Source organism: Lithobates pipiens, unplaced genomic scaffold (genome assembly GCF_037356315.1).
Source record: "Lithobates pipiens isolate NorthernLeopardFrog02 unplaced genomic scaffold, aLitPip1_a1.2 Scaffold_19, whole genome shotgun sequence".
NCBI classification, from domain to species: domain Eukaryota; kingdom Metazoa; phylum Chordata; class Amphibia; order Anura; family Ranidae; genus Lithobates; species Lithobates pipiens.
This window is the reverse complement of record NW_027507764.1, coordinates 518991929-519005290: the sequence shown is the minus strand read 5'-3', so window position 1 is coordinate 519005290 and position 13362 is coordinate 518991929. Positions and strand designations below refer to the sequence as shown.

At 50.5% G+C, this 13362-nt stretch overlaps 6 pseudogenes; all 6 read left to right on the top strand.

Moving 5' to 3' along the window:
- Positions 1 to 269: 269 nt before the first annotated feature.
- On the top strand, positions 270 to 388 carry LOC143998552 (5S ribosomal RNA; annotated as a pseudogene).
- Positions 389 to 1082: 694 nt separating this feature from the next.
- On the top strand, positions 1083 to 1201 carry LOC143998801 (5S ribosomal RNA; annotated as a pseudogene).
- Positions 1202 to 1303: 102 nt separating this feature from the next.
- Positions 1304 to 1422, top strand: LOC144000103 (5S ribosomal RNA; annotated as a pseudogene).
- A 99-nt stretch (positions 1423 to 1521) lies between these two features.
- LOC143999380 (5S ribosomal RNA) lies at positions 1522 to 1640 on the top strand (annotated as a pseudogene).
- A 160-nt stretch (positions 1641 to 1800) lies between these two features.
- Positions 1801 to 1919, top strand: LOC143998887 (5S ribosomal RNA; annotated as a pseudogene).
- A 1537-nt stretch (positions 1920 to 3456) lies between these two features.
- On the top strand, positions 3457 to 3575 carry LOC143998671 (5S ribosomal RNA; annotated as a pseudogene).
- The last annotated feature ends 9787 nt before the right edge of the window (positions 3576 to 13362 follow it).

Sequence of the window (13362 nt, the reverse complement as noted above, 5' to 3'; positions counted from 1 at the left end):
TGCCCCCCATATGGGAGGGGTTATATAGGGGAGGAATTGTCCTTAATTTGGGGTTAACCAGTGTCCAATCAGCAGAGGTGCCTATATAACCCACTATGTAATGAAGCGCCTGTGTCCCGTGATGTACTCTCAAGAAAAGGAATTTACAGGTAAGCTGTATATAAAAATCCTATTTTTTATGTTGTTGGCGTTGACCTGTTTTTTTTCGCTTGTTTCCCAAGATGACCATCTTGGCGTTTGTCAAGAGGGTGAGAGTGCCCAAAGAAAGTGCCTACGGCCAAATCACCCTGAAAGTGCCCGATCTTGTCTGATCTCGGAGGCTAAGCATTGTCGGGCCTGATTAGTAACTGGAAGGGAGACCGACTGGGAATAGCAGGTGCCGTAGGCTTCTTTTTATGTTGTTGGCGTTGACATGTTTTTTTTTTCCGCTTGTTTCCCAAGGTGACCATCTTGGCATTTGTCAAGAGGGCTGAGAGAGCCCAAAGAAATCTCCTACGGCCACATCACCCTGAAAGCGCCCGATCTTATCTGATCTCAGAGGCTAAGCAGGGTCCAGCCTGGATAGTACCTAATTACAGGTGCCGTAGGAATCTTTTTATATTGTTGGCTTTGACCTGTTTTTTTTTCGCTTGTTTCCCAAGGTGACCATTTTAGCATCTGTCAAGAGTTTTGAGTATGTCCCGAAGCGTTCGCCTAAGGCCCCATCACCCTGAAAGCGCCCGATCTCAGAGGCTAAGCAGGGTCAGGGTCAGATGGGAGACCGCCAGGGTCTATGTTGTTGGCGTTGACCTGTTTTTTTTCACTTTTTTCCCAAGATGACCATCTTGGCATTTGTTAAGAGGGTTGAGAGTGTCTGAATAGAACACCTATGGCCACATCACCCTGAAAGCGCACAATCTCATCTGATCTCAGAGGCCTAGCAGTGTACGGCCTGGTTAATACCTGTATGGGAGACCATCTGTGAATACCAGGTGCCGTAGGCTTCTTTTTATGTTGTTGGTGTTGACCTGTTTATTTTTGCTTGTTTCCCAAGGTGACCATCTTGGCGTTTAACAAGAGGGTCGAGAGTGCCCAAAGAGATCACCTACGGCCCCATCACCCTGAAAGCACCCGATCTTGTCTGATCTCGGAGGCTAAGCAGTGTCAGGCCTGGTTAATACCAGGATGGGAGAACGTCTGGGAATAACAGGTGCCGTAGGCTTCTTTTTATGTTATTGGCCTTGACCTGGTTTTTTTTTTCACTTGTTTCCCAAGGTGACCATCTTGGCATTTGTCAAGAGGGTTGAGAGTGCCCGAAGAGATCACCTACGGCCCCATCACCCTGAAAGCGCCCAATCTTGTCTGATCTCGGAGGCTAAACAGTGTCGGGCCTGGTTAGTACCTGGATGGGAGACCGCCTGGGAATACCAGGTGCCATAGGCTTCTTTTTATGTTGTTGGCTTTGACCTGTTTTTTTCACTTGTTTCTCAAGGCGACCATCTTGGCGTTTGTCAAGAGGGTTGGGCGTGTCTTGAAGAGAACGCTTACGGCCACATCACCCTGAAAGCACCCGATCTCATCTGATTTCAGAGGCTAAGCAGTGTCAGGCCTGGTTAGTACCTGGATGGGAGACTGCCTGGAAAGACCAGGTGCCATAGAAGGATCTGGCCTGGTTAGTGTCTTGATTGGGAGATCATCTGGGAATACCGGATACCGTAGGCATCTTTTTATGTTGTTGGCTTTGACCTGTTTTTTTTAGCTTGTTTCCCAAGGTGAGCATCTTGGCCTTTGTCAAGAGGCTTCAGAGTGTCCAAAGAGAGTGCCTACGGCCAAATCACCCTGACAGAGCCCAATCTCATCTGATCTCGTGGGCTAAGCAGCGATGGGCCTGGTTAGTACCTGGATGGGAGACAGCCTGGGAATACCAGGTGCTGTAGGCTTCTCATTATGTTGTCGGCGTTGACCTGTTTTTTTTTCCTTTTTTCCCAAGGTGATCATCTTGGCATTTGTCAAGAGGGTTGAGAGTGCACAAAGAAATTGCCTAGGGGCACAACACCCTGAAAGCGCCCAATCTCTTCTGGTCTCAGAGGCTATGCAGGGTTGGGCCTGGTTTGTACCTGGATGGGAGACCACCTGGGTTTTCCAGATGCCGCAGGCTTCTTTTTATGTTGTTGGTGTTGACCTGTTTTTTTTCGCTTGTTTCCCAAAGTGATCACCTTGGCATTTGTCAAGAGGGTTGAGAGTGCCTAAATAGATCGCTTACAGCAGCATCACCTTGAAAGCACCCTATCTCTTCTGATCTCGGAGGCTAAGAAGGGTTGGGCCTAGTTAGTACTTGAATGGGAGACGGCCTTGCAATACCAGGTGCCGTATTCTTCTTTTCATGTTAGTGGTGTTAACCTGTTTTTTTCCGCTTGTTTCCCAGGGTGACTATCTTGGCATTTTTCAAGAGGGATGAGAGTGCCCAAAGATATTGTCTATGGGCACATCACCCTGAAAGCACCCAATCTCCTCTGATCTCAGAGGCTAGAAAGGGTCGCGCCTTGTTAATACCTGGATGGGAGACCGCCTGGGAATACTAGGTGCTGTAGGCTTCTTTTTATGTTGTTGGCGTTGACTTGATTTTTTGTTTGCTTCCCAAGGTGACCATCTTGGCGTTTGTCAAGAGGGATGAACGTGCCTGAAAAAAATCTACTATGGCTGCATCACCCTGAAAGAGCCCAATCTCATTTGATCTCAGAGGCTAAGCAGGGTTGGGACCTGGTTAGTACCTGGATGGGAGACCGCCTGGGATTTCTCAATGCCATAGGCTTTTTTTTTAAGTTGTTGGCATTGACTTCATTTTTTTTTTGCTTGTTTCCCAAGGTGACCATCTTGGCGTTTGTCAAGAGGGTTGAAAGTGCCTGAAGGGATTGCCTACGGGCACATCACCCTGAAACCACCTGATCTCGTTTGATGTTGGAGGCTAAGAAGAGTCTGGCCTTGTTAGTACGTGGATGGGAGACCGCCTGGGAATACCATACCAATACCCAATACCTGGTAATACCCAATACCTGGGCTTCTTTTTATGTTGTTGGCTTTGACCTGTTTTTTTCACTTGTTTCTCAAGGCGACCATCTTGGCGTTTGTCAAGAGGGTTGAGAGTGCCCAAAGAGATCGCTTACAGCAGCATCACCCTGAAAGAGCCCTATCTCTTCTCATCTCTGAGGCTAGGAAGGGTTGGGCCTAGTTAGTACCTGTATGGGAGATGGCTTTGGAATACCAGGTGCCGTATTCTTCTTTTTATGTTGTTGACATTGACCTGTCTTTTTTCGCAAGGTTGGGCCTTGCTAGTACCTGGATTGGAGACCACCTGGGAATACTAGGTGCTGTAGGCTTCTTTTTATGTTGTTGGCGTTGACTTGTTTTTGTTTTGTTTGTTTACCAAGGTGACCATCTTGGTGTTTGTCAAGAGGGTTGAGAGTGCCTGAAGAGCTTGCCTATGGCCACATAACCCTGAAAGAACCAGATCTCGTCTGATCTCAGAGACTAAACAGGGTCGGGCCTTGTTAATACCTGGATGGGAGACCACCTGGGAATACTAGGTGCTGTAGACTTCTTCTTATGTTGTTGGCGTTAACTTGTTTTTTTTTGTTTGTTTCCCAAAGTGACCATCTTGGCGTTAGTCAAGAGGGTTGAGAGTGCCTGAAGAAATCTCCTACGGCCACATCACCCTGAAAGAGCCCAATCTCATCTGATCTCAGAGGCTAAGCAGGGTTGGGACCAGTTTAATCCATGGATGGGAGACCGCCTGGGATTTCCAGATGCTGTAGGCTTCTTGTTATGTTGTTGCCGTTGACCTATTTTTTTCCGCTTGTTCCCAAGGTGACCATCTTGGCATTTGTCAAGAGAGTTGAGAGTGCCTGAAAATATTGGCTACGGCCACATCACCCTAAATCTGTTCCATCTCATCTGATCTTGGAGGCTAAGCAGGGTCAGGCCTGGTTAATGCCTGGATGGGAGACCGCCTGGGAATACCAGGTGTCGTAGGCTCCTTTTTCTTTTTCTCCAAACAGGGGAAGACGGTCCCCCGAGTACATAATGCAACAGAGAAATACAGAGCAAAATGCAGCTGAACAATACTTGATACAGGTATATTTCGCAAATGTGAGTCTGCCTTCCATCAATCATAATGATTCAAGGCACGGATAAAGTACAAGAATTTTTGTGTTATGCATCGGATCTCTGTCCAGAAGTCCACCAAGCTGGGGCAGGACCAAAAAATGTGGAGCAACGTGCCCTCTTCTTCTCCACACCTCCAGCATATGTTCGAGGAAGAGGGGAATTATTTATGCAGCTTTGATGGTGTCAAATACCACCTGGTGAGAAGTTTAAAATTTGTCTCCTGTATCTTCGTGCACAGCGAGGTTTTGAGAGCCAAAGTGATAATGCGTTGTCTCTGTGCTGGGGAAAACGAGCAATTAAGGTCCTTTTCCCAGTTGGACAGACAGGTTAAGTGTGGGTGATCTGTTTGAGAGAGAATGTGGACCAAAGGGCCTTCGCTCCTGCATAGAGTCTCAAACTCCGTCTGAGGGTGGGCGAAAGTTTGAGTATTGGGGATGGAATGGAGAAAATGATGTTGTTGCGCCGCTCTCCAAAACGGTAGTTGGAAAAGCCCTGTCGGATCTGTTAGGGTTGAGAAAGAAGGCCATTTTCCATCAATGACGAATTTAGACGCATGGTCTAGGTTGGAATTTCTAAGTGGGTCCCCGGTTCAAAGTTCGGATGGTCACGTATAGGGAATAGGGGGGAAGTCAAAGATGTGAGTGTGTTTTGGGTAGCGATCAGGTGACTGACTTTCAATGAAGCCCCTATAGTGGGATGTGACGTCAATTCTGTGGGTAAATCCTTATAGCACCACATGGCGCTTCTTAGCGGAATTCGGGAGTAAGATTGTCCTAGTTGCACCCAGAGCTTAGAAAGTTTGTTTCCATTCCAGTCCAATACACGCCCCAGATGGGAGGCCAGGTAATAGCATCGCAAGTCAGGGAGAACCAACCCTCCCTGTTGTTTAGACAATGTCAGCTGTGACCACTTAAGTCTGGGATTTTTGTGGGCCCAGTTAAATTGAGTGAGCAGGGATTGAGCTTGCTTAAAAAATGGGACTGGACTTTGGATCAGGAGAGCTTGGAAAAGATAGGTACATTTAGGGAGTATGTTCATTTTAATGAGATTGCATCTCCTGAACCAGGAATGGAGGCCAGAATGCCACCCGTGAAGCAAACTGCAGATCTTAGTGACAAGGGGTGGGGGGAAGTTCAACATAAACGTACGCGCGATGTCCGGTGGAATGTAAGTACCTAAATACTTAAGGGCTGTATGGGTCCATTTAAATCGAAAATTGGACTGCAAGTCTAGTAACGTTTGCGGGGGGACTGCAACCCCCATGGCCTCTGATTTCAAGAAGTATCCCTTATATCTGGAATTCCCGAAGGAGATTTGGCAAGGAAACTCCGGGATTCTTCAACGAGAACAGCATGTCATCCACGTAGGCAGATATCTTGCACTCAATAGTACCCATTTGGAGTCCCGTTATGTCTGAGTTTTGTCGAATTGTGGAGAGAAAGGGTTCCAATGACAGTGCGACAGGGGGCAACCCTGTCTGGTCCCATTCCCGATGTCATGGGGAGATGAGAGCACCCCATTCGCTTTGAATTTGAGCTGAAGGGCGTGAGTATATCTTACTTATCCATGCCAACATCCGTTCACTCAGACCTATATGGCGAAGGACCGAGAACATGATTGTCCATTTGACCCGATCAAAAGCCTTCTCGGCATCAGTACTCACGAAAAGACAAGGGGTCCCAGATGACTTTGCTTTATGGACCAGGGTAAGCACCTTAATGGTGTTGTCCCTATCTTCCCTGGTGGGAATAAAACCTAACTGGTCAATGAATGAATGAATGAATGAAATACTTATATAGCGCACAATGCGAACTGAATCGCCTCTAGGCGCTGATGTATAAGGGACTGCAAGTGCTGTGCCAATCACGTGGCGAGGATTTTAGAGAATCGTTTTAGGACCGAATTTAGGAGGGAAATGGGTCTGTAGCTCCCACATAGGCCCGGGTCTTTGCCCTCCTTAGGTATCAACAAGATGTGGGCTCTAAGGGTATCCTCAGGAAAATCCCCATTCGAACTCAGAGTATTAAATAAATTCACCAAGCGCGGGCCGAGAATAGGGAGGAAGGTCTTATAGTATTGTGCGGTATATCCGGCAGGGCCCGGAGCCTTACCCACCTTCGGAGGTCCCTGGACTTCTTCCAGTGTGATCGGGTCCTCCAAGTACTCCTGTGATTCCGATGAGAGGGTTGGTAGACCAGAACCGGTTACATATCTGTCTATATTGTCCTGTCCGGACCCTGAATCGGGCAGGTTGTAGAGATCAGAGTAACATTTTTCAAAGACTTTGGCTATTTGGGTTGGGGTAGAGGCCCTCTGGCCATTCTCATCTATCAACTGTGGTATGTAAGAGGCAGATTTCAACTCCTTTACCGACCTGGCTAAGATTTTTCCGCATTTGTCCCCTGACTCCTACGTCAGTTTACGACAAAACTGGAGTGCCGCTTTCGCTTTATAATGAAGTAGGTCAGTAATCTGGGTACGGAGTGTCCCCAATTCAATCTCTAAGGTCCGTGAGGGGGCATGTTTATGTTTTGCTTCCACAGAGGCAAGTTCACAAAACAGATTAGCAAGCTGGTCCTTCCGTGTTCGTTTGATGCGTGCCCCGTGCCTGATAAGTACCTTGCGGAGTACTGACTTGTGAGCCTCCCAAATTATCCCCAGGTCGCAGTCCTGCGTTTAGTTTTCTTGGAAATAAAGGTCCAATTCCCTGGTCACATCTGCTAAAACTTCCGGTATCTGGAGGAGGCTCTCATCAAGGTGCCAGAATAGAGACCTAGGTGAGGGGTTCCTAGAGAGGGTGTAGGTAAGGGCTACAGGAGCGTGGTCGGACCAAGTAATATGGCCGATGGAGGAAGAGCTCACCAAGTGCAGTTGGTCATGTGGAATCAAGAAGAAGTCTATCCTCAAGTATGATTTGTGAGGGGAAGAGCAAAAAGAGTAGTCCCTTTATCCGGAGTGTTGCAGACACCAGACATCAACTTATTGGTCATTCAGTAAACGCTTAGTAATCCGCGTTCTAGAGGAAATGAGGAGCGAGGAGCAAGAGGCAGAAGTGTCAACCGATGGCGAAAGGGGACATTAAAGTCCCCACCTAATATCAACTGGCTCTCCCGAAAGTCACATAATCTGTGCAGGGTAGTTCTGAGGAATGTGTCTTGGTGATCATTGGGAGCGTACACAGTGGCAAATGTAAAAAGGAGCTCTCCAATGTAGCCCCTAAGAAAAAGATATCGGCCCCCAGGGTCCACCAGAGAATCCTGGAGAACCGAGGGGAGCCTGCTAGAGATCAGAATGGAGATTCCCTTGGTCTTAGAGGAGGGGTTAGTAGAGTGGTAGACCTTAGCGAAGGATCTTGACCGTAGAAAGGGGAGGCTAGTAGTTTTTAAAATGTGTTTCTTGTATAAAGGCCACATCAGTACAGGAAGTCTTCAGTTCTCACAGGAGGATCCACCGTTTTTCCGAGGAGTTCAGTCCCTTAACGTTTAGAGAGGTGACCTTGACTGAGTCTGCCATCGCTCCTCGGGGAGGGGAAGGGGGACGTCCGAGAAAAGCAAAGAAAGTTGAACCAAGGTAGGTATTGGGTAGGTAATGGATGGCGGGAACTAAGGGGGAGAAAGGAAGGGCAAATGGAAGGAAAGGTAAGGGGAAAAAGAGGCCGGGCACCTCAACCCCAGGGGGAGAGGGAAATTAAGGGTTGTCCGCACTCAACAGTACAGGAATTGTATACTAAAACAGCACAATTATGCTATAGCGCTTACCAGATGTACACTGGGTTTAAAGCGCCGTCCTACTTGGGTTGGTGGGTAGACAGGTCGGAGAGGGAGCCCCCGGATCCCAGTCCCCCCAGTCCCGGCAGTGGTAAATGTCACGTCTGATACCGGTATGCAAATAAAAGACAATCAGTAACATCATAGAACCAAAAATCAATAGTATAATCAAAACAGAGGTAGAGCATAGAACTGTCAGCACTGAGGGGTCTCCTCAGCTCGCCCTAAACATAGGCATGCACGAGGGAGCCCGTCACAACAGAAAAGGCATCACAGAATGGGATCCACCACCCCCCGTCCCATACCCCAAAAGTACATGCAGCCCCCGAACAAATGCATTTCTCCCTTTGGCAGATTGTCCTCTCCTTACCCCCTCTCCTCCTTCCACGCCCCGAGGGAAAAGGGGGAGGGAAGGGGGGAAAAGAGGGGGGAAAGGGGGGAAAGAGGGAGGGAAAGGGGGAGGGAAGGGGGGAGGGAAGGGGGGAGGGAAGGGAAGGAGGTAAGGGAGGGAAGGGGGGAGGGAAGGGGGGGGCAGCAAGGGAGAGGGGACAAACATGTGGAAATGTCAAGTCCTTTAGCGCACTCACACCAGCAACCACCCGAACCCCATACGTTTAAACTCCTCCCCTCCATGGTCACCACATCAAGATGAAAGAGGAGCAGCCCTGGTCGGTGCATGGAGAATCCGGCAGGCAAGGGGCTGGGGCCGACATCCCTCCATTCAACGGGAGACTTCACTCGAGCAGCAGTTCTGGGGCCCGCCAATTAGTGTCTCTCCTGCATCGCCATCGGGGCTGTGTAGAGCATCCAGAGGGAGGCTGGGACCGCCCAAACAGTAAGGGGTAAATCCTCCAGGGGGGTCCAGAGTCAAACTGGAGGGAAGCAGTGTCTCGTACCAATAGGCTCAATAAATAAGTCATCCAGGGTGTCCCCGAAAGCTGCAGAAGGCAATGTCGGCAAAGAGTAGGTGGGGGCCAGAGGGTGGGGGACGAGGGGCGCAACTAGGGAGAGGAGACACATATGCAGGAATGTCAAGCCCTTCCAGTACAGCGCACTAGGTATCACTCAGACCCCCCAAAGTGCAACTCCCCCCTCTAAGGTCAAGACTCCAGAAGGGAAGATGAGCCGCCCTGGTCTGTACATGAAAGAACCTGCTGCCAAGGAGTTGGGGCCATCATCCCTTCCTCCAATGGGAGATGCCACCGGCATGACAGCCCCGTGTCCTGTCAAGTGGTGCCCCTCTGACAATGTTGTCGGGGTATATGTGGAGCATCCAGGGGGAGGCAGAGACCACCCAAACAGTGAGGGGTAAAGCCTCCAAGGGGACCGGTGCCTGACAGGAGGATAGCGGTGTCTTTTACAAGTGTAAAGGCTGACTGCAGGGTAAGCCTGTATTTGTAGGAGGAGTCAGGCTGCATAAAGCCTGCCCTCCTCTGCCTCCTTCTCGTTGGACGTCGGCTCTCGTGTGGCTGACGTCACTTCCGGCGGGTCGGAGGAGGATGTCATTCTGCTGCTCTGGCGCTCATGGACGGGGTGCTTTTGGCCCCGCCAGCTCCGTTTGTGGGCATCTGTGGGTGGGGGGGCAGTGTCTGTCTGCACGGGGAGGCTTCATCCCGCCCGCCTCCTTCTCCGGCTGCTTCTGCTGGAGGGGAGGGGGGTGGGGGTTTTCTGTCTCAGGCTCCTCCTTGTCGCCCACCCGCCTCCTTCTCCCGCTGTACCAGCCACAGGCTTCCCCCCGTGTGGTGCTGGGGGGGGGGGCGCGCTTCACCCGCCGGCGGCTGTCTGCACGGGGGAGGCTTTCTCCCGCCCGCCTCGGCGGGAGGGAGGTTTTCTCTCCCAGGCTTCCCTCTGTGATTCTGCTATGAGCGTTTGTCCACTGGGGGGCTTGCACCCGCCGATTCTCCTGGCGGGGGGAGGGGAGGTTTTTGGCCACGCTGGCTCCCCCCCTCTCACGTGCAGAGCGCCCGCCGTTTCTCCTGGGGGGGAGAGGGAGGTGATCGGCCGCCGCCGGCTCCCCCTCCCCCCCCACTCACGTGCAGAGCGCCTGCCGGTTCTCCTGGAAAGGGGGAGGTGAGCGGTCATCGCCGGCTCCCCTTCCCCCCCTCACGTGTGCAGAGTACCGGCTGGTTTCTCCTGGTGAGGGGGAGTTGTTCAGCCGCCGCCACCAGCTCCCCCTCTCCCCTCACATGTGTTCCAGCCTGGCGGGGGTTGGAAGCAAGTTTGTGCTTGTTCCGCCGGGGGGAGCATGCTTCGCCTGGAGAGGGGGGGGTTTTGTCTGCGGGGTTGCCACTTCTCCTGCCTGCCCCCTTCTCCCGGTGTTCCGCCGGGGGAGGGGGTTGTCTGCCGGTCGGTTGCCACAGGGGAGCCTTCTCCCGCCGCCTCCCTCTGGCTGCCGGGCCGTGGGGGGGAGGGTGACAGCTCTTATGCTCCTATCATGAATATTAGCCAATATGACAGGTAATAAATTGGTGCAGATTGTATAAAACAGGCCTTCTCCCGCCCGTCTCCCTCTGGCTGCCAAGGGCCGTGGGGGAGGGGGGTGTCTGCTGCGCCCTGCCTGGGCTCCACCTGGCGGGCCTCCCCTCCCCCGCCTGAGCTCCACGGGTGGTTGCGGGGGAGCCGCTTCTCCCGTCCGCCCGCTTCTCCCGGTGGGAGGGGGGAATGCTTCACCTGCAGAGGGGGGGTTTTGTCCGCAGGTGGCTGCGGGGGTGATACTTCTGCCGCCCGCCCCCTTCTCCCGGTATTCCGCCGGGGGAAGGACGCGTTAGCCTGCCGGGTGGCTGTGGGGGAACCGTTTCTCCCGCCCGCCTCCTTCTTCTCCCTGTGTTCCACCGGGGGAAGGACGCCACCCCGCCTGGGCTCCGTGTGGCAGTCCCTCCCTGCCTGAGCTCCACGTGGCGTGCACCCCTCCCCTGCCTGAGCTCCATGTGGCGTGCACCCCTCCCCCGCCTGAGCTCCACGTGGCGTGCACCCCCCCGCCTGAGCTCCACGTGGCGTGCACCCCCCCGCCTGAGCTCCACGTGGCGTGCACCCCCCCGTCTGAGCTCCACATGGCGTGCCCACCCCCCGCCTGAGCTCCACGTGGCGTGTCCACCCCCCCCCGCCTGAGCTCCATGTGGCGTGCCCCCCCGCCTGAGCTCCACGTGGCGTGCCCCCCCGCCTGAGCTCCACGTGGCATGCCCCCCGCCTGAGCTCCACGTGGCGTGCCCCCCCCGCTTGAGCTCCACGTGGCGTGCCCCCCCCACCAGAGCTCCACGTGGCGTTCTGGTGCATTAATATTCTCGTACATTAATATTCTCGTGCCATTCATGTTCTCGTGCTATTCACGGTTTTCTCATGCAGGTTTACGTTCTGGTGCATTTTATGGTTTTCCCATGCGATTCGGTCCCATGCGTTTCCGATCTCAGGCCATTCACGTTTTCATAGCGGTCACGTTCTCAAAGCAGTTACGTTGTCATGCATTTGCATCTTCTTGCAGTTGCGTTTTTCATGCATTTGCGTTTTCATGCATTTGCGTTTTCATGCATTTGCATCTTCGAGCAGTTGCGTTTCTCGAGGAGTTGCGTTTTCTCGAGCAGTTGCGTTTTCTCGAGCAGTTGCGTTTCTCAGGCAGTTGCGTTTTCATGCAGTTGCGTTTTCATGCAGTTGCGTTTCTCAAGCAGTTGCGTTTCTCAGGCAGTTGCATCTTCTTGCAGTTGCGTTTCTCAGGCAGTTGCGTTTCTCAGGCAGTTGCATCTTTAGGCAGTTGCGTTTCTCAGGCAGTTGCATCTTCAGGCATTTGCGTTTCTTGCATTTGCGTTTCTTGCATTTGCGTTTTCATGCAGTTATGTTTTTGTTTCGTTTTACGTTTTCATGCAGTTATGTTCTCGTTCGTTTACATTCTTATGCAGTTATGTTCTCGTTTCGTTTTCCGTTCTCATTCGATTTGACGTTCTCATGCTTGTTGGTTTCAAGCACGTTGCTTACGGTTCTTACGCAATTTTGTTTTTCATGCGATTTGGGTCTCTCATGTGATTTATTTTTCTTATGAAGTTGTTGTTTCTCATACAATTGATGGTTTTCCATGCAATTTTACGGTTTCTCATGCAATTGCGTTTCTCGTGCGTTTCGCAGGCAGTTGGCAGTTTTTAAACGATGTACAGTTCTTACGCATTTATGGTTCTCATGAATTTATGGTTCTCAGGCATGTTAAATTTCTCATGCAATTTACGTATCAGATGTAATTTACGTGTCTCACGCAACTTCTTGCGTTTCCCATGTTTCTGATGTTTCCCCATGTTTTATAGCGTTTTCTGACGTATTCCCGTGGTACAGTTGACGGTTCATGCAACTACGGTTTCTCGTGCTTTTTTATGGTTTCTCTCGCTTTCCAGGTTTTTCTCTCGCTTTCCAGGTTTTCTCTCACTTTCCAGGTTTTCTCTAGCTTTCCAGGTTTCTCTATCGCGTTTCCAGCGTTATGCGTTTTGCGTTTCATGCGTTTTGCATTTCATGTTTTGCGTTCTCATGCAGTTATGTCCTCGTTTCATTTTACGTTCTCATGCTCTCATGTCCTCGTTTCGTTTTACGTTCTCATGCACTCATGTCCTCGTTTCGTTTTACGTTCTCATGCACTCATGTCCTCGTTTCATTTTGCGTTCTCAGGCACTCATGTCCTTGTTTCGTTTTACGTTCTCATGCACTCATGTCCTCGTTTCGTTTTACGTTCTCATGCACTCATGTTCTCGTTTTGTTTTAACGTTCTCATACACTCATGTTCTCGTTTCGTTTTAACGTTCTCATACACTCATGTTCTCGTTTCGGTTACATTGGTGTTTCATGAAGTTACGGTTCTTACGCAATTTTGTTTTTCATGCGATTTAGGTCTCTCATGTGATTTACATATGAAGTTGGTATTTCTCATACATTTGATGGTTTTCCATGCAATTTTACGGTTTCTCATACAATTGCGTTCTCGTGTGTTTTTGCTGGCAGTTGACGGTTTTTGAACGACTTACAGTTCTTACGCTTTTATGGTTCTCATAAATTTATGGTTATCAGGTTTTTACGTTTCTCATGCAATTCACGTATCGGATGTAATGTTCGTGGCTGTTATTTACGTGATGCAACTTCTTGTGTTTCCCTTGTTTCTGACGTTTCCCCATGTTTTTCTAGCATTTTCTGGCGTATTTCCATGGTTTTTGACCTATTCACATGTTTCCTTACGTGTTGTCCTGTGTTTCCTTCCGTATTTCCCATGTGCCGCACGTTTCATGTCTTATGCCTTTCATGTCATTACCCTTGTGTAATTTCATGATTCTCAGGCTTTTTTACGTTCCTCATGCTTGTTAGTGTCGGATGTATTGTACGTGTCTGATGCTATTTACGTGTTTCATGCATCTTCTCGCGTTTCCCATGTTTCTTTTGTTTCTCGTGTTTTCTTGCCTTTTCTCGTGTTTCTTACATATTCCTATAT